This window comes from Dermacentor andersoni, chromosome 2, assembly GCF_023375885.2.
Source record: "Dermacentor andersoni chromosome 2, qqDerAnde1_hic_scaffold, whole genome shotgun sequence".
NCBI classification, from domain to species: Eukaryota; Metazoa; Arthropoda; class Arachnida; order Ixodida; family Ixodidae; genus Dermacentor; species Dermacentor andersoni.
Window position 1 is genome coordinate 41338608 of NC_092815.1, and position 19901 is coordinate 41358508.

The 19901-nt window shown below is 46.2% G+C and overlaps 2 long non-coding RNA genes across 2 annotated transcripts in view; one reads left to right on the top strand and one right to left on the bottom strand.

The window, feature by feature from the left end:
* Positions 1-19901, top strand: part of LOC140215918 (uncharacterized) — a 61191-nt gene that overhangs the window by 20217 nt on the left and 21073 nt on the right. The window lies entirely within an intron of this gene.
* LOC129387734 (uncharacterized) lies at positions 8597-10783 on the bottom strand. Its single transcript, XR_008614923.2, has 3 exons — positions 10718-10783; positions 9939-10114; positions 8597-8695 (listed from the first exon to the last, which is right to left on the bottom strand). It is a non-coding gene; the product is annotated as an uncharacterized lncRNA (long non-coding RNA).

A 19901-nucleotide genomic window follows, 5' to 3' on the forward strand; every position in this document is an offset into this window, starting at 1 on the left:
GCCCGCGTGTAACACTTTCGAGCACTTGCTTCCGGAATTATCTTAAAGGCCTCGCACAGTTAACTTGGCATGCACATCAGCTGTAATATCCGATCTCCAAAGCTCCTCTTCCCGCTACCCCCCTCGCGCACCGAATTTGATTCTGAAGCAGTTATAGGACCGCGGGCTAAATTGTGCTCCGTTCGTCAAACACACGTGTAACGCTCCGGAGCGCTTGCGTAAGTAATTTACAGCAGATGCTGTAATAAGCTTACACCTTCTGAGATTTACTTACACATCAGCCAAAACTTTCCCTCTATTTGTACTAAATTATGAACAACGTGGATCATTTAGTTCACCGAGGACAGCGGGGAACCTACTACACGCCTCATGGAACGCATCAAAATATAGGGAGAAAACGAGTATTCAGTAACTATTTCCAAAGCATTTAATTAGGACAGAAACGCCAAACTATTGCCGCAAGTTGCGCTCTTCCCCCTTCCATTTCCACAGAATGTGAACTTTGTGTCACGTAGAGTTCCTTCGGGACACAAGGAAACACTGCGGTTAACTGCCGTTTAACGCTTTATAGGCCACTTGCTTCTTTTCGCAATCTTTTTGCAGAACCCGTAATTAACCGGCACTCAGTGAAACATTGCCCGCACATCGCCCGGTATTTCCTAAAAATGACGCCTGTATAGTAATTCATTCACTAAATAAAACAAATGAATAAAGAACCCTGAAATCTGCTTCATTTTATATGCCGTCTGCGCATTGAACACGTGGTTTTGAAGTGTCGGCCAGGTTCCTTTCATTGGAGCACACGTAAATCTCGCACATGTGCGCCAATCGCCGTGTATTAGCTCCTTTGTGTACTTTCGCTCACTGAATTTTCTCGATTAAAAGCTAAACCGGATTCTGCAGAATAACTTCTGTGTGCTTTTAATTTTGTTTATTATGTCTTAATATTTTTCTTTTGCTTAGTTATAAAACGCTGGATCCTATTAGGCATATAGTAAACGATCACATTCGAGAACACAGCATGAGGAGTTTATATTTCAGCTCGAATAAAAAAAAAATGATATAAGTTTGTTTACAAGCATGGTCAAACGTTTGCACGGGAGGTGAGTTCCGCGAAAGAGTCGACTATATCAGCTGAGTTATAACTTTAGATCAGTTAAAACAACACAACACACATTTGGCATCCAGGTTTCGTGCCCAGGCTCTGCAAATATGTTGCTTTTACTGCGATAGCAATTATATGGACACTCCGGGCGAATTTCAGCCGTCGCCGTCGCCGTGAGGTTCCGTATGAATGAAAGCGTGTGACGGTGAGCCGGCGAACGCGGTTCAATCTCGCGTGCGCGACTGAGGAAATAGGCCCGGGTGCATTTTTACAATTGCTAGTATGTACAGTGGGGCGTGGCGCTTTTTACGGCGCTCGACGTTTCTGCGCAGGCGCGAGTATAGAGCGGGTGCGACAGAGAAAATCTGGGGGCCTTTGCTCCTTGAAAATATGAGTCTGCCTAGGCACCACGGAGGAGGTTTCTTAACGCGTGTTGTACGCGTTTGTCCTCTAGGCATGCCGGCATTGCGGAGTGCGGTCCAGTTTGTTTACGCTCCGCCGCTGGCTGCCCGCACGGTGAGGCAGTGGGCACGGACGCCCCATTTGGTGATCGCTGTGTCTGAAGGGGCAAGGTTCTGACTAGTATTGTATGAGTCGCGGGTCGCTTTTTTAGTAGCTACGATAGATTGCATTTTTTACAAGCACTGCTCCTGGAGGGCACATGTAACCGGCAAACGGAGGTTTCAGGAGAGTACCTGAGGTTATATTAAAGCAGGCGGCGCAAGATCTCCGGGGCACCCAAGCGGTAGGGGGGGGGGGATCAAAGATGGAAGCAGGGCGGCCCGTGGGTTGGTGCCGCGGAGGCCGAAGCGTGCCAGGGCATGTCCGCATAAAAATCTCGTACTGCCCTGGCACGCGTAGGCCTCTGCGAGCCCCAACCCACGGGCCAGTCCGTGTTCTAGCTTTCATGTCCCCGTTGCCGCTTTGGTGTCCTGGGGGCTCCGCCAATAATGCGAAATAATGACACGTTGTTCTAATTAGTAAAAACACGATTGAATAAATATAATTTCGTCGAGCCGCCAACTTGCAATAATAAGTTCAGCCCTAGAGCGCCCCGCGACTTCTGCCGGCACGACTAGGGACAAGGGCATACAACACGCGCTAAGGAACTCCTCAGTGCCTAGGCAGTCTTATATTCAAGGAGCAAAAGTCCACACATTTCCTCTCTCGCACCCGCTCTTACTCGCGCATGCGCGCAGACGTCCGTCGTCTGCGCAAGTGCCACGCCCCGCTGTACCTACTAGCAATTGGAAATACGCGGCCCGGATGCGTGCCTTCTCCTGTGGCGCGCGAAGTAGGGGAGTTATCAGGCGAGGAAGGAGCGGCGTTCTTCTCCGGCGGCTGTTACGATGCCTCGATGTCCTCCTCGCCCTCCGCCCCGTACAGAGTGGAGGCAACCGCTGCGTCTACTACGGCGTTGGCCACGCGAATCGCGGACGCCTGAGTAGACACCTTTGGCGGACGTGGTAGCGACGCGTTGCCGGCTCTCGTGCGTCTTGAAAGCGCTCTGCGACGTGGCTGAAGTGCGCAACCGAGCGGGCCTCATCTTCAAAGCGATCTGCGATGTTTGCAGAGTGCGCGTAGTGCCGGTACGTAGCTTCGTATGCGCTGTGCTTTCGACGTTTCGTACGCGTTGAAGCGACAGATGCACGGAGGTCAAGTGGCTCACGGCTCCTGTCGCGATTCTCCAGCGTTTTCACAGACAGCTTCCGCTGTGATTGAGCGATGTGTGTCCGTGTTTATTTGTGCGCGCGTGACACCGTGCTGGTTAATTTCGTTAAAACACGTTGACAGGCTAGTTGGTTTGAACCCATGGCAGAATGTGTAAGGGAGACTGAACAACGACTTACAAAGAAACAGACGCACAAAGACAGCGCTGTCTCCGTGTGTCTGTTTCTTTCTACGTCCTCGTTGAGTCACGCTTAGGCATTCTATCATTGTTAATTTCGTTAGTAAGCGAATGTTTACAAATTTGTACGGCCGCTAGCTATAACTATTATCCTTACTTGGTACAGCTATCTACTTATTTGCTATCGCAATCGGTGCTATCGCCTTTCCGGTAGAACTGCGTATTTTTTTCTCGGATCCCCGCATCCCGTGTAATCTTAATTTGGCTCTGTGTGCGCGTGTTTTACATGTGTGTGTCGTGTGAAGCTCACACTGACCGCAGCGGCGAAATTTTGATTCTTTTGCAGGGTCGTTGCATAAATTCCTGTTGATGATTTTTTGTGGATGCAGAACCTCATGAGGCTGACGACTATTGAGACGTGCTAAATCGCGCAGTCCGCGCTTATTAGAGATGGGCGTGTCATCGAAAGGCTTGCTCAGGAATAAAGTGCAATTTTATGGTGCAAGCTGCTCATCTGGCTTGTATTCGAGTAGCACAAAAAGAACACACTGAAACCGCCACTACTTGGATACGAAAACAAAGCTTTGACCAGCACCTATAAGTGCCAGTGTGGTGCAGGTACGCTGGGTTCTACTCGAGTACCTCGGAAAAAACACGATGAATCCGCCGTTACTTGGTTACAAATACAAAGCTTTGATCAGCACCTATAAGTGCAAGTGTGGTGCAAGGTACTCATCTGGCTTCTACTCAAGTAACACGAAAAGAACACAGTGAATCCGCGACCACTTCGTTACGAATACAAAGCTTTGCTCAGCACCTATTAGTGCAAGTGTGGGGCAAGGTTTTCATCTGGCTTGTAGTCGAGTAGCACGAAAAGAACACACTGAAACCGCCACTACTTGGATACGAAAACAAAGCTTTGACCAGCACCTATAAGTGCCAGTGTGGTGCAGGTACGCTGGGTTCTACTCGAGTACCTCGGAAAAAACACGATGAATCCGCCGTTACTTGGTTACAAATACAAAGCTTTGATCAGCACCTATAAGTGCAAGTGTGGTGCAAGGTACTCATCTGGCTTCTACTCAAGTAACACGAAAAGAACACAGTGAATCCGCGACCACTTCGTTACGAATACAAAGCTTTGCTCAGCACCTATTAGTGCAAGTGTGGGGCAAGGTTTTCATCTGGCTTGTAGTCGAGTAGCACGAAAAGAACACACTGAAACCGCCACTACTTGGATACGAAAACAAAGCTTTGACCAGCACCTATAAGTGCCAGTGTGGTGCAGGTACGCTGGGTTCTACTCGAGTACCTCGGAAAAAACACGATGAATCCGCCGTTACTTGGTTACAAATACAAAGCTTTGATCAGCACCTATAAGTGCAAGTGTGGTGCAAGGTACTCATCTGGCTTCTACTCAAGTAACACGAAAAGAACACAGTGAATCCGCGACCACTTCGTTACGAATACAAAGCTTTGCTCAGCACCTATTAGTGCAAGTGTGGGGCAAGGTTTTCATCTGGCTTGTAGTCGAGTAGCACGAAAAGAACACACTGAAACCGCCACTACTTGGATACGAAAACAAAGCTTTGACCAGCACCTATAAGTGCCAGTGTGGTGCAGGTACGCTGGGTTCTACTCGAGTACCTCGGAAAAAACACGATGAATCCGCCGTTACTTGGTTACAAATACAAAGCTTTGATCAGCACCTATAAGTGCAAGTGTGGTGCAAGGTACTCATCTGGCTTCTACTCAAGTAACACGAAAAGAACACAGTGAATCCGCGACCACTTCGTTACGAATACAAAGCTTTGCTCAGCACCTATTAGTGCAAGTGTGGGGCAAGGTTTTCATCTGGCTTGTAGTCGAGTAGCACGAAAAGAACACACTGAAACCGCCACTACTTGGATACGAAAACAAAGCTTTGACCAGCACCTATAAGTGCCAGTGTGGTGCAGGTACGCTGGGTTCTACTCGAGTACCTCGGAAAAAACACGATGAATCCGCCGTTACTTGGTTACAAATACAAAGCTTTGATCAGCACCTATAAGTGCAAGTGTGGTGCAAGGTACTCATCTGGCTTCTACTCAAGTAACACGAAAAGAACACAGTGAATCCGCGACCACTTCGTTACGAATACAAAGCTTTGCTCAGCACCTATTAGTGCAAGTGTGGGGCAAGGTTTTCATCTGGCTTGTAGTCGAGTAGCACGAAAAGAACACACTGAAACCGCCACTACTTGGATACGAAAACAAAGCTTTGACCAGCACCTATAAGTGCCAGTGTGGTGCAGGTACGCTGGGTTCTACTCGAGTACCTCGGAAAAAACACGATGAATCCGCCGTTACTTGGTTACAAATACAAAGCTTTGATCAGCACCTATAAGTGCAAGTGTGGTGCAAGGTACTCATCTGGCTTCTACTCAAGTAACACGAAAAGAACACAGTGAATCCGCGACCACTTCGTTACGAATACAAAGCTTTGCTCAGCACCTATTAGTGCAAGTGTGGGGCAAGGTTTTCATCTGGCTTGTAGTCGAGTAGCACGAAAAGAACACACTGAAACCGCCACTACTTGGATACGAAAACAAAGCTTTGACCAGCACCTATAAGTGCCAGTGTGGTGCAGGTACGCTGGGTTCTACTCGAGTACCTCGGAAAAAACACGATGAATCCGCCGTTACTTGGTTACAAATACAAAGCTTTGATCAGCACCTATAAGTGCAAGTGTGGTGCAAGGTACTCATCTGGCTTCTACTCAAGTAACACGAAAAGAACACAGTGAATCCGCGACCACTTCGTTACGAATACAAAGCTTTGCTCAGCACCTATTAGTGCAAGTGTGGGGCAAGGTTTTCATCTGGCTTGTAGTCGAGTAGCACGAAAAGAACACACTGAAACCGCCACTACTTGGATACGAAAACAAAGCTTTGACCAGCACCTATAAGTGCCAGTGTGGTGCAGGTACGCTGGGTTCTACTCGAGTACCTCGGAAAAAACACGATGAATCCGCCGTTACTTGGTTACAAATACAAAGCTTTGATCAGCACCTATAAGTGCAAGTGTGGTGCAAGGTACTCATCTGGCTTCTACTCAAGTAACACGAAAAGAACACAGTGAATCCGCGACCACTTCGTTACGAATACAAAGCTTTGCTCAGCACCTATTAGTGCAAGTGTGGGGCAAGGTTTTCATCTGGCTTGTAGTCGAGTAGCACGAAAAGAACACACTGAATCCACCACCACTTGGTTACAAATACAAAGCTTTGATCAGCACCTATAAGTGCAAGCGTATAATGCAAGGTACTGGTCTGGCTGGTACTCGAGTAGCACGAAAAGAACACACTGAATCCGCCACCACTTGGTTACGCATAGAAAGCTTTGATCAGCACCTGTAAGTGCAAGTGTGGTGCAAGGTACTCATCTGGCTTGTACTCGAGTAGCACGAAAAGAATACAGTGAATCCGCGACCACTTGGTTACGAATACAAAGCTTTGATAAGCACCTATAAGTTCAAGTGTGGTGCAAGGTACTTATCTGCCTTCTACTCGAGTAGCGCGAAAAGAACACACTGAATCCGCCACCACTTGGTTACGAAGCAAAGCTTTGATCAGCACCTATAAGTGCAAGTGTGGTGCAAGGTACTCATCTGGCTTGTACTCGAGTAGCACGAAAAGTACGCACTTAATCCGCCACCACTTGGTTACGAAACAAAACTTCGATTAGCACCTATAAGCGCAAGTGTGGCGCAAGGTACTCATCCGGCTCGCACTCGAGTAGCACGAAAAGAACACAGTGAATACGCCACAACTTCTTCATGAAAACACAGCTTTGATCAACACTTATAAGTGCAAATGAGGTGCCAGGTACTTATCTGGCTTGTACTCGAGTCGCACGAAAAGTACACACTGAATCCGCTACCAATTGTTTACGAATGCAAAGCTTTAATGAGCACCTGGCTTCTCTTTCGCAATGGCGTCACATTTTGACCCCTCTGAACTGGCGCGTTAGGTCTTTATCCCGTGACGTTGACAGCTTCATTTCCTTTTCACCTTAATGTTTGCAGCATGCAAAACAAAGTTGATAAATTGACTACGTATCTGCATGACGTGCATGCAAATGAAAGTCTGTTAATGTTCACAGACACGTGGCTTACGTGCGATTGTGAAGTGTTTAGAATGGCAAATTGTAGAAATATTTGTCGATTGCGGAGTATCCGACGTTGAGGTGGCACATCTGTATACTTAAGGAGCGGGATTATTGGTGACGTTATTGCTCATTTTTGTGTTGTGATGCTGATATTGAAGCGTTGTATGTCTATCTGGCGCAGTGGTTGTTGCCTTACTATAGGTGTACCGCTCTATATCTGGGCCACTACGTGCATTTTTATCTGTAATGAGGAATATTGCAGTTATGATATCTCAATCAGCAGAAGTCTGTGTGCGTTGGGGATATAAACGTCAGCTAGTTGTGTGAACAACCAGTTACTAATAACGTTCTTGATAATTTGCACTGTATGTAGTGGTTTTCAAAATATGATTAAATCGCCCACTCACGTATCAGATACTTCTGCACGAATTGATGTCTGTTTCACCAATACAATGAATGCCGATAGCTGTGGAGCGACTTTGTGTGCCCAAGAAATCAAAGTGCTTTGTACGCCTCTGGTGTTGTTTTGCACTCTTTTCTCGTTCTTTCGTACACCCACTGGTTATCGTCCCTACCTTTAGGTCCTCTATTTCTAAATTTCCGTATAAACGGCCACGTACCGATTACAGGATCAGCAGGACGCACGTTGAGGCTGGTTAACGTACAGACTATGTAGCTTACTTCATGAGCTTCTCGCCACCGCAGACTGTCTGGTTTAATTTGAAACAAATGAATTGGACCCATGCAGATCCTTCGCTGGCTTCATGAAGGTTTTACATGATCTGTGTGACATGGCATTTTCTGAACGCCGATTCATAAGTTAGAAAAAAATAACCACCCTAGCACTCCGTACAGATAGTCAACCAGCGAAGCTGAAACGTGCGGCCCCGGTGTTTACCACTGGGTTATTCCCGACGGTTTATTAAACGACGGCTTGTTGGTCTGCCAGATCCTCGGTACGCAGTTGCTGCTTGCGATCGGCTGCACGAGCCTATTCTCGTGTCCGGGCAGCAACATCAGCACGGCGTAGACGAGCTCGTTCCCGGTTCTGCTCGCAACGTTGCTGATCGAAAGCTGCCTGCTCCTCAGGAGTGCGTATGACGCATGGCCTACCCATTTCGAAGCCGCAGAGAAACTTCTGCACGCGCGCTCGGCTCTGACAGAGAGCAACGACGTCACTACTGGTGTAGCTAATCGCGCGTCTCTTTCTCTCTCATTTTTTTTTTCGCGCATTCGCATGGGCTTGCGCCGGAGGAGTTTCAGGCGTACAGGTTACAGACGGACGGACGAATCGGCTAACCATATACAGCTTCGCTGTAAAAATCCACCACATATATATATATATATATATATATATATATATATATATATGGTGTATTTTTACAGCGAAGCTGTATATGGCTAGCCGATTCGTGCGTGTGTGTGTGTGTGTGTGTGTGTGTGTGTGTGTGTGTGTGTGTGTGTGCGTGTGTGTGTGTTCAAGAAGAGAATCGCGTACGAAAAATAACAGGATTTTACTGACGTTTCCGCCGGGGTCTGGCCTGCACCAACAGTGCGATTGCAAGCACACAGATTTCAATTTATACATTTTTCTCTGTAAAAAAGAAAGAAGTGAGGGAGAGAGATATAGAGAAAACAGAAACGTGGATACAAACTTTACAAACTTGCGCGTAGACACAGTGGCATTATTAGAAAAAGAAAACTTAATGTATGACCACAAGCACCCGTTCATCTAATGGCGTCGTGAATACCAACACGTGCATTGAGTCAGGTCAAAGTCAACGAAAACAACTGCGAGTACAAACTTGCTCGCACGTACAGTGGAATTATGAAAAGAAAGAAAGAAACGAAGGAAAGCAAACGAAGTAGGCAGTTTGTGAATAACGCACACGCCAACAAGTGCACATTACGCGTCGTGTCCAGAAGGGAGGAAAGACGAAACCCATAGCCACTCGAATGTAGGGGAGAGGGGTGACGTTAACAAAGAGCATGCGAGGGGTCGCACCTTTCAGGAGAGTGACTCTTGTGTTCTTTGAAGTCGATGCAACAATTGTGCGACCTCGAAAACAAAGAACAAAAGACATACTCTTCTGGCAGCTGCGAACCCTCGCATGCTCTTTGTTAACATGTCACTCTTCTCCCCTACGTTCCGTTGGCTACGTCTTTCGTTTTTCCTCCCTGGTGGACACGACTTGTACAACTTGATCAACATACACACTTTACTCAGCTTTCAACAAAAACTTGTGCTATTTTTCGTTGATTAAATTATTGATATACCACTTGTTCAAGGGAAATAAGTTGAGTTTCTAAGCATTATTCTTGGAGCATCTACTCTGGACACTTCATGTTGAACCCACATGACTTAGCATAGCACGCTGTTTTATTGGCTTCTTGAACAAATCTAAAGATACATTACCCATGACCGTAAAATTACTTTTTAGTTATTTCCTTGTTCATTTGTAATACCATAGTTCAGCTAACATAAAGATTTTGTTAATAATGCAGGAAGAAAGCAGGACAATTGACAGTGCACCAATACCCTGAGTATGTTTAGATTATTCGGTTAGTTGAACTTATTGACTGCCTATTAACTGTATACATATATATATATATATATATATATATATATATATATATATATATATATATATATATAAAATCTCAAGATTATGTCGTCTGCATTAAGCCCCTTAACAAGCAAGATACGCGATACCTTGGTAAGGCTTTTAAAGCGTTTACAAAATTTTTGTCTGAATTAGTTAATTTCAACGTCGCTGTGACTGAACTCTGTATATCTGCAGCTGCCATTTAGTCACATACGCTCGCATTATACTCACATTTATAATGGACACCTCCACTTCTCAGAATGTTTGCACGACGATATTTTCACTTGGCTACGCATAAATCATCCGCCGGCGGTTAAATAATCTGTAGTGCCCCTTTAGCTTGATTTGAGGCGGCGCGGTATCCTTGTTCGCTCGTCGAGGCACCCTACTTGTTGAACAATACGGCGCTGAGAAGAAGGAGAAGAAAACAATTATTTACTGGACAATTTATTGAGTTTATCTATAAGTACGGTCATAGCGACAGGCGCCTCACAATGTGAAGAAAAATCTGGAATTGGAATTTTCTCTCCCGCTCTAGACTGGTCATTTGCAATCAGGATTCCGGACTTTTTTTTTCCGTATTTTTGGCTGAATTCCTAGCTGTAGTTCTAGCCTTACGCAAACTAAATTCCTCAATATCGGCGGTAGTAAAAATAAGATTCTTTATCCTTATGTTCTGCGTTCACAGCAAATGGTGCCACTACTTCTTTACGTACATTTCATTCTCTAGTGCCTGCCCACATAAATTTAATTAGATTGCTTTGGGTGCCTGGACATAAAGGATTAGTCATGAACGAAATGGCTGACAGTCTCGCGAGAGCGGCCCTCAGTGGCCCTGTATTACCATTACTTCCTCCAATAGCTTACCTAACGACTACTAGATTCAGGAGATATACAATTATTCAAGACGTTTTGAACCCAGTTGTAGCTAATTTTTCAGAATATCGACACCTCCTATTCCCTTGGTCCAAAAATTCCTTTCACACCAGAAAAACTGAAGTCATCTTTACCCGATTACGTTGTCGAATACCACAATTAAGCTTCTATCGTCACAAGGCTGGTCTGGTGCCCTCCCCTCTGTGCCCAGTCTGTGGAGAAGATGCAACAATAGATCATTCTTTCATATTCTGCCGCCGTTTTACTTCTTTAAGAAAAGATATTCTAGAATCAAGATTTACACAGCTTGGTTTAAGCTTTTCAATTATAAATATCCTTTCTCTAGGAGCCTCCTCTCTTGGAAAGTGCCACAGGGATATTTGCTCAACCGTGGAGGAATATATAATTGCTACAAAGAGATTGTCTTGAATTCTTAAACATTTTATTTTTGTTCACTTCCTCCAGTTAGCTTTACCAATTTTAGTATTTAATAAAGATTGCCTAATTTCATCCAAACCTTGGCCAATCCCCCACAGTGTGTATCATATTTAGTACGTACTATTCGAAATGTTGTCTCATTTATTTATGGAAGCTGACTAGCTCGTTAATGATTTAGTAGAATATATGAGGCAGTTTTTCTTTCCTCTGAACGCGAAGTAGAGGCATGCAGGCTCGCTTTCACATAAAGCGGTGTTGCTGCTTCTTGCCACCTATACTGTGAGAAAATAAACCGTAGTGCATGTTCTTGCACTTCGTCCAATTTTTACACCGATTCTTTTTGATGCAGGTCCCTCACGTCGCAAGCATACTCAAATAGTAGGCGCACAAACATCGTATAAGCTACAGTGTTGTGGGTGGGGTGGCGACATAGGTCAAGCGACTCCGACACGTCCGAAATCTTATCGCGTATCTCCCACGGTTATCTGCTCCAACCTTCTCCAACAATACCGTCTGTCAAACCCGCCGTCTATGTCCCCTTCCTCATAAAACCCTCACTCGGGAGGAGGCAGTTGCGTGGCGGAAACTGCACACACCTATCCTCACCTAAGCCTTTGTCACGTCGTACAACACGCCCTATCTTCGAACAATTGTCCGCACTGGGGCGAGTATGCCTCGCAGTATCACACCACTCGGGCTTGCACCAACACTCCCTACCTTCCACTAATCGGAAACCCAACCCCCGAACAGTGGGAGGCTGTTCTGTCCAGCGCGAGCCCGCGTGAGCAGCAGTGCAGCTGGTGTGGCCGTATAGGACTCCCGCAGACTGAGGAGTCCCCTCGCTGGCGCGGCAGGGAAGCAAGGAGAAAGAGAAGCCCTCGTCACCAGTCCTCATAGCTCCCACGGAAAGTGCTCGCCGAACAGGTCGCTGAAGAAGAAGGGCGTTATTCAGGGCGTTATTCAGAAGTCATGCATGCAGCCCTTGGGCAGCTTCTGCTGTACGATAGTGAAAAAGACAACTCATGGAGATTTTGCGTCCATTAACGCCGCCTCAGTGCCTCCACTTCGCCTCGTACTTTTTCTACCCGGACCGCAGGCTGACCTGCTGTCTCGCATGCGGATGACGACGCACTAATCTGACAGAGGAAAAAACCGATTTTGTTGCGCCTGACGCACTCTGAGTTTAACGTCACGCCGCCTGGCATATGTAATGACTCGGCAAGCTTCGAGCGATTTATGGGCTCAATCCTCCGCGGTCTCAAATAGGAGACTAGATCTAGATGATGTGAGTATTTTCGGCCGAAGTTTCCACGAGCATAACGAGTGTGTCGGCGTTGCTTTGAACTGCATTCAATAAGCTTGCCTCATTTTAATGTCTAAGGGCCATTTCGGTGAGTGTGAATCCCTTGTACTAGAATAGTTCATCTACAAAGTCGGTATGCGATCGGACGCCCAAATGATTGCTGCTGTTCGCAACTTTAAGCAGCCGAAAACAGTAAAAGACCTTAGCAGTTTCCTGAGCATTTGTTATTATTTTCGCAGGTTTATTCAAGACCGTCGCCCAGCTTGCTTATCCACTGACAGACCTGCTTCGCAAGGACACTCCTTACATGCATATGGGAGGCTCAGTTCGAAACTGCTTTTGAGGAGCTGGTTTTTTTATTCTGACTTATGGGCCACTTGTGCGCCATTTCGATCCGGAGGTGTTCACGGAACTGCATATTCATGCGAGTGGTGTGAACGTTGGTACTGTTCTCGTCTAGTTTCACGACGGATCGAGGCCAGTACGTCGTTGTTTACGCAGGTCGTACTCTAACGAAAGCAGAAAGCAATTACACAGTCACAGTGAACTGAAATGTCTTGCCGTTCTGTTCGCCATCCACAAGTTGTGACCATATTTGTACGGTCGCCATGTCAAGATTGTTACCGACCATAACTATCTCTGCTGGCTCGCAGGACTGCGTGAATCAGCTGGTCGGTTAACTCGGTGGGCTTTGAGGCTTCATGAATCCGACTTTTCCGCTGCTCACAAGAGTGGTCGACGCCACACAGATGCCGACTGCTTATCTCGTCTTCCCTACATAGCGACTACATAGCTGCACTCTCATCGGACTTCTGTGACTTCGCCGTCTTCGAGAACGAACTGTAGCGCGTTAACCTTCACTAAAGCTGATTATTGATGCGACCCATAGATCTAAACGGGCTGCGCCATTTGTGGTTCGTGATTGTCTATGGTCTACTGTATACCACAACAATTATCCTAGCAATTAACGGTACTCCACTGCTTCTCATCGTCCCAGAATGCCTCCGCCTTGCGGTATACTTCGGGCCATGCACGAAGAAATTACGTCTGAGCTCCTTGAATTTGCTCGAACGCTCCAGCGCCTCCGACAACGTTTCTATTGGCCTCGATTGGGGAAAACAACCAAGCAGTACGTCACCAACTGTGATGTCTGGCAGAACCACAAGCAACATATATACTGTACATCTCCTGCAAGCACTCTGCAAACGGTAAGGCCACCGAATTCACCTTTAGAGAAAGTCGGTACAGATTTACGCGGTCCCTTCCCCAAGTATTCCACCGGCTGCCGCTGGATAATCGTGTGCGTGGATTATTTAACACGCTACGCTGAAACAATGGCACTTGTCTCGATCAGCTACAGCTTCCAATGTTTCATCGTTCCTACTGCATTCGATTATCAGTCACGGAGCCGGTCCCTCGTGTGGTGATAAGTGATCGTGGTTGGCAGTTAATAGCTGAGGTTGTGGAAGAGTTACTACGCCTTTGTGGAACCCGATATCGCCATTCCACGCCTTACCACAAGAAAGCCAATGGCAGGCCTAACTAATCACACCAATCGTACCAACGTCAAATATGCTTTCAATGTATGTCTCAGCGGAGCATAACTGGGACGCCGTAGTATACCTTTCATCACGCATGCCTTCGACACCGCCAAACATGAAGTAACGGGATACGCACCTTCTTGCCTCCTCTACGCTCGCCATCCTCAAACTTCTCTCGACACCATACTTCCTTTTTCGCCTAACGAAGATGCTTCTGTCGGGCAGATCCTTTGTCGCGCCGAAGAAGCACGTCGACTTGCCCTGCTCAGAGCTGACCCGTGGCATGCTCACGCTAAGGCTCGCTACGACGCCCGGCATTTGCCCGTCACATTCGCCACAGGTGGCTTTGTGTGGCTGGAGACGCCGGTTCGTAAGAGGGGACTTTTTCAAAAGCTTCTTTCCAAGCACTCGCGTCCGTTCGTCATTTTCAAGTGCTTCAGTGACGTGACCTGCGTCATCGCTAAAGTGATGACTGATAACTACCGTCATAGGCGCCGACTACAGGGGGGCTCCGGGGCCCGAGCCCCCTCCGGAGTTTTCCGGCGGGGGGGGGGGGGGGGGGGGCTCTGCCGAAGCAGCCTAGCCTCCTTCCCCCAAATACACATCTAAGGTGTCATTACCAGATTTTTGTCACACACATCATTTGATGTTTCTTTTCACTTGCCTCTACCTTTTCACTTGAAATTTTATTGTGGCTACTAGTTTACTGCATCACTGTTGGCGCGGACGTGCACTGCTTTTAATTCATGTATATAGTTTCGCTTTCTTTTTGCAAATCCTGACAATAGGAGGACAAGCGCATTAGAAGCACTAGTGTTCCTGTATATGCTCCCGCAGGGAGCAGAGTTGCGCATACCTTTTCCGGCGCCGCTCGCACCGCTATTGGCCGAGCGCGAAAAATGACGTCAAATGATCCGCGCCGCTGCGAAGCCAACTTTACGGGCGCATCGCCGACTCATGCGAACTCGTCGTTTCCGTCAGTACTGTACCATCGCCATTGCAATCAGTGGACCGTCGATCGTGCGTTCAGAGGAGCAGCTAGAAGCTCTTGCATCTTGAATCTTTTTCTATGTGCAGATTTGCTGCTACTAAATAGTAAGCACTACTAAATAGTAAGTACTACTAAATAGTAATAGTAAATAAAAGTAAGCTTTGCTTAAAATGTGCACATGTCAACATTTGAAATGCGCTTAAATCTGTGTCTGCACCGCATCTATCGAAAACGTGCAGCTGTTGTGAACGATGGTTAGTGATAAATGGCGCTCTGTTAACGGTCACTGACATAACTGCAGGCACGATAGGTCTCTTGGCGACGGTCATTAATCGGCTGGTTTCGGCAGCCAAAATGCGCTAAGTGTCCACCTTACGTGTGTGAAGTTTTAAACACTCTTTAAAACATTTCTTGCTTTCTGGCCATGATAAGACAACTTCATATGCATGCTGAAAATCATTGCACCGCTGTTTGTGGCAACGAACTGCGCGTTTGCGAGCGAACTTTGGAGCTGTTCGAGCCACGGGAGTATATTATTTTGGGGAATCGAAAGCGGTCCCACCCCATATTTGTACGTTCGTGTGTGTGTTTGTATATGCGTGTTTACATAGGTACATACAAAGTTTCGGTTGGTTGGAAGCCCACCCCCTCCGGCTGCACGAATGACTCGTTCAAGCGTAGCCTGTATTAACAAGTGCCATTTGCTAAGCGCCTGCGAACAATTGGCGCTTGTAGCTCGCGACCACCAGAGAAAAAGGCGGAACACCGCGCGGCATTTGGCTCCTGCGCGCGCGAGGAGTGGCTTCGCTGCAGAGCTGGATCACGGCGGCGGAACTATGCGCAACTCTGCTCCCTGCGGGAGCATATACAGGAACACTAAGAAGCACCAGCGGCGGCTGCTTCACCCGTACTTCCTCAGTTGAACATTGTTTTTAATATCCACTGTAAATACAATGCACATACATAACATATTTAAATATATACACAGGACAAAGTTTATCATATTTTTGACAGAGAAGGAGGTAGTGAGTTAACAATTATTTCTAAAAGTATGGATAGCCTATGCGTAGAGCAGGCACGTACCCAGGATTTTCTTTCGGGGGGGGCCCACCACCTCCATCATCGGCGTCATCATCATCATCATCATCATCAGCCTGTTCTTGGTCCACTGCAGGACGTAGGCCTCTCCCTGCGATCTCCAATTACCCCTGTCCTGCGCCAACCGATTCCAACTAGCGCCCGCGAATTTCTTAATTTCATCACTCCACCTAGTGTTTTGTCGTCCTTGATTGCGTTTCCCTTCTCTTGGTACCCATTCTGTAACCCTAATGGTCCAACGGTTATCTAACCGGCGCATTGCATGACCTGCCCGGCTACAATTTTTCTTCTTGATGTCAATTAGAATACCGTCTATACCCGTTCGCTCTCTGATCCAAACCGCTCTCTTTCTCTCTCAACGTTATGCCTAGCAATCTTCGTTCGATCGCTCTTTGCGCGGTCCTTAACTTGCTCTGAAGTCTCTGCCCCATATGTCAGCACTAGCAAAATGCACTGATTGCACACCTTACTTTTCAATAATAATGGTAAGCTTCCAGTCAGGAGCTGGCAATGTCTGCCTTGTGCGATCCAACCTATTTCTATTCTTCTGTGAATTTCTTTCTCATGATCAGGGTTCCCTGTGATTAATTGACCTACGTAAACGTACTCCTTCACAGTCTCTAGTGGCCGACTGGCGATCCTGATCTCTTGTTCCTTTGCCCGGCTATTTATCATTATCTTAATCTTCTGCATATTAATATTCAACCCCACTCTTACACTCTCTTTGTTAAGGTCGCCAATCATTTGTTGTAACTCGTCTGCATTGTTGTTGAATAGAACAATGTCATCGGCAAACCGAAGGTTGCTGAGATATTTGCCGTCGATCTTTACTCCTAAGGCTTCCCAGTTTAATAGCTTGAATTCTAAACACGCAGTGAATAGCTTTGGAGAAATTGTGTCTCCCTGTCTGATCCCTTTCTCTATATGTATCTCCCTGCTTTTCTTGTGTGGAATTAAGGTAGCTGTAGAACCTCTGTAGATATTCTTACGCGAAAGACGAGCCAGTAAGACGAGAAACTATTTACAGATTATATTTACAACAACGGTTGCAGCGCTGACCGGTTAGATTCACAGCGCGAGCCCAGTTAGTTCTTCCTCCTCTTTTGTGGAGTGATGGCGCCTACGCGCCTCGTTCAAAAACAAATACCACACGCATGTACAATATTTTCCAAGCTTTTTACGTAAGCGTTCTGTACTCCTTGATTACGTAGTGCCTCTACGATTGCTGGTATCTCTACTGAATCAAATGCCGTTTCGTAATCTATATAAGCCACATAGAGAGGCTTATTGTACTCTGCGATTTCGCGATAACCTGATTGATGACATGGATGTGATCCATTGTAAAGTATCTCTTCCTGCAGCCAGCCTGTTCCCTTGGTTGACAAAATCCAGTGTTGCCCTTATTCTATTGGATATTATTTTGGTAAATATTTTATATAATACTGGAAGCAAGCTAATGGTCCCATAATTTTTCAATTCTTTAACGTCTCCTTTTTTGTAGATTAATAGAATGTCTGCATTCTTTCAGTTTTCTGGTACCCTTGCAGTCGATAGACACTTCGTATAAAGGGCCGCCAGTTTTCCAAGCATTATGTCTCCTCCATCTTTGATTAAATCGACTGTTATTCCACCTTCTCCTCCCGCTCCTCATCGTTTCATGTCTTGCAGGGCCCTTCTGACCTCATCGCTAGATATAGGAGAGTTTCTGTATCCTGTTCATTACTGTGTCTAAGTGAGGTATCGCGACTCCTCTGGGTACTGTATACAGGTCAGCTTAGAATTTTTCCGCTGCTTTTACTATAACTTCGATATTGCTGATGATATTATCCTTCTTATCTTTTAGTGCATACATCATGGTTTGTACTATGCCAGGTTTCCTTTTTACTGATTTCAGGCTGCGTTCATTTTTTACGGCTTCTTCAGTCTTTCTCATGTTATAGTTTCGAATATCAGTTATTTTCGCCTTGTTGATCAGTTTTAACAGTTCTGCGAATTGCGTAACGCTGTGCGGCCACCAGTCCCATACAACCGCGTAGAGCGCAGGACTCTGCGATTCTAGACGTACTGCGCTCACCGCGAAAGGTAAGAAAAACAACCACATAAGCACAGCAGAGAAGCGGCTACGTGAGGCGGTTCGACCGATAACTGTAGAAGCGTCATTCAAAACAAGCAATTGTTCTCCACTTCCGGCGGCGTTTTCTCTATTTCCTTTTTAAATAAAAAGATGTTGATCCATAAATATTCTCATAAAGAACGGTTAACTTTTTTATTATTCGCTTTTGCTCGCAGTTTGGTTGTTGCCTTGGCTCTCTCCCTTAGTAGATCGCTTAATTTCTCAACTCTTTGCGATTTTTGTTTCCAGTTGCACGAAAAGTGCTATGCAATTAGAGAAAAACAGACGAGGTAACGGGCGGCAGTCATCTTGCTTATGGGTTTAAGGGTTATTGCAGGGTTTCATGATGGACGCTCTTTCACATTATTTTATTTCCCACCTTATCTAACCCATATCACGTGTATATAGTTCCGGGCAGCGCTTCCGGCGCATCTGCCAGCGTCGCGGCGAGCCGTAACTCAAGGAAATAATGAAGCAAAGGGATAAGTTAAACGCAACTGGCGTTTTCTCCGGCCGCAACTCGTTCCATGAGAGTACAGACCAGCTGAGTAACAGCCGCATCCCTCTCCTGGTCCCAGGATCAGCCTAAACAAAGAAGGTTGAACTAACAAAAGCAACAGCTATGCGCGCGACGGTTGAATAGATGGTGACAACTGAACGCATCTCGAGTTAATCGCACGGGTGCGAAATCTATGAGAAAACTGTCCTTCACATTACAAGAGATGCCGATAACTACCGCCATCTAAAAGGAGTGAAAAAGGCAGCATAATGCTGACCGATGAACAACTGCCAAGTCTCAACATTGATCTGGCGGCGCTTTAGGAATGTGTGAGGAGTGATGGCGTGGGTGGGGAGGGGGGGGGGGGGATATGCCACTTGATTTCGGGGGGGGGGGGGGGGGCCCGGGCCCCCCCGGGCCCCCCCTTGAGTACGTGCCTGGCGTAGAGAATGAATATGTATGTTCACCTCGCTTCAATTTGCTTTTGATGCTTTTTGACCCTGAAAAAAAAAAAAAGAAAGAACTGTACACTTTAGTGACCCCTTCGGCAGAGCCTTTAATTAACGGCGTATAAAATGCACGTGAATTATATGTGTTTCAATATGGCTTCTCTTTCCGATGAGCAATGTTAAGGACTCATGACATAAAAAAGCATTTCTGGTAATTTACAACATTTATTGGGGATGGAAACATCGTCACTTGCATGCAGAGGTTATAATGTATACAGGGTGTCCCAATTAACTATCGTGCACCAAGGTTTAAAAAAAGCAATACGTACGTTACTCGAAGAAAACCTAGTAGTGCATAATGTTTCCAGTAAATTGAAGTAGCTGTCAGTAATTTTTTCGTTACTGATATTTAATTAGGTAATAGTAAATAATGATCCTGCTGGAGACATACTATCATAATTATCAAAGCGTCAATGAGGCTTTTGTAGGCACAGCCAAGGGAAACCTAACTGCGGTATTTTCAGCGACATGCTAATTGCGCACCAATTTTTTCCGACTGATAAGTTAACGCCGCGAAATATGGAGAATATCACGTGGCTGCGCTCCCACTTGCATTATAAAGAAGCGCCCTCGAACAGGGTCTCTCTGAGCTAGCCAGATCGAAATAAAGGAACACATTGTGATCGAACTAGGCCTTAACTGCCGCGCTCCCGGCTAAAGTAACACGTCGCGTTTGATGTTAGAAACAAGCTGTGATAGCTGTTGTCTTAGCGTAGATAAACTGCACGGATGTTTCCCCCCCTTTTTTTTTACCATGAAACCAATCACCACAAAAGCGAATTGACAACATCAGTGCAGAGGTGTAAAGGTGCGTTTTGTTTCGTCC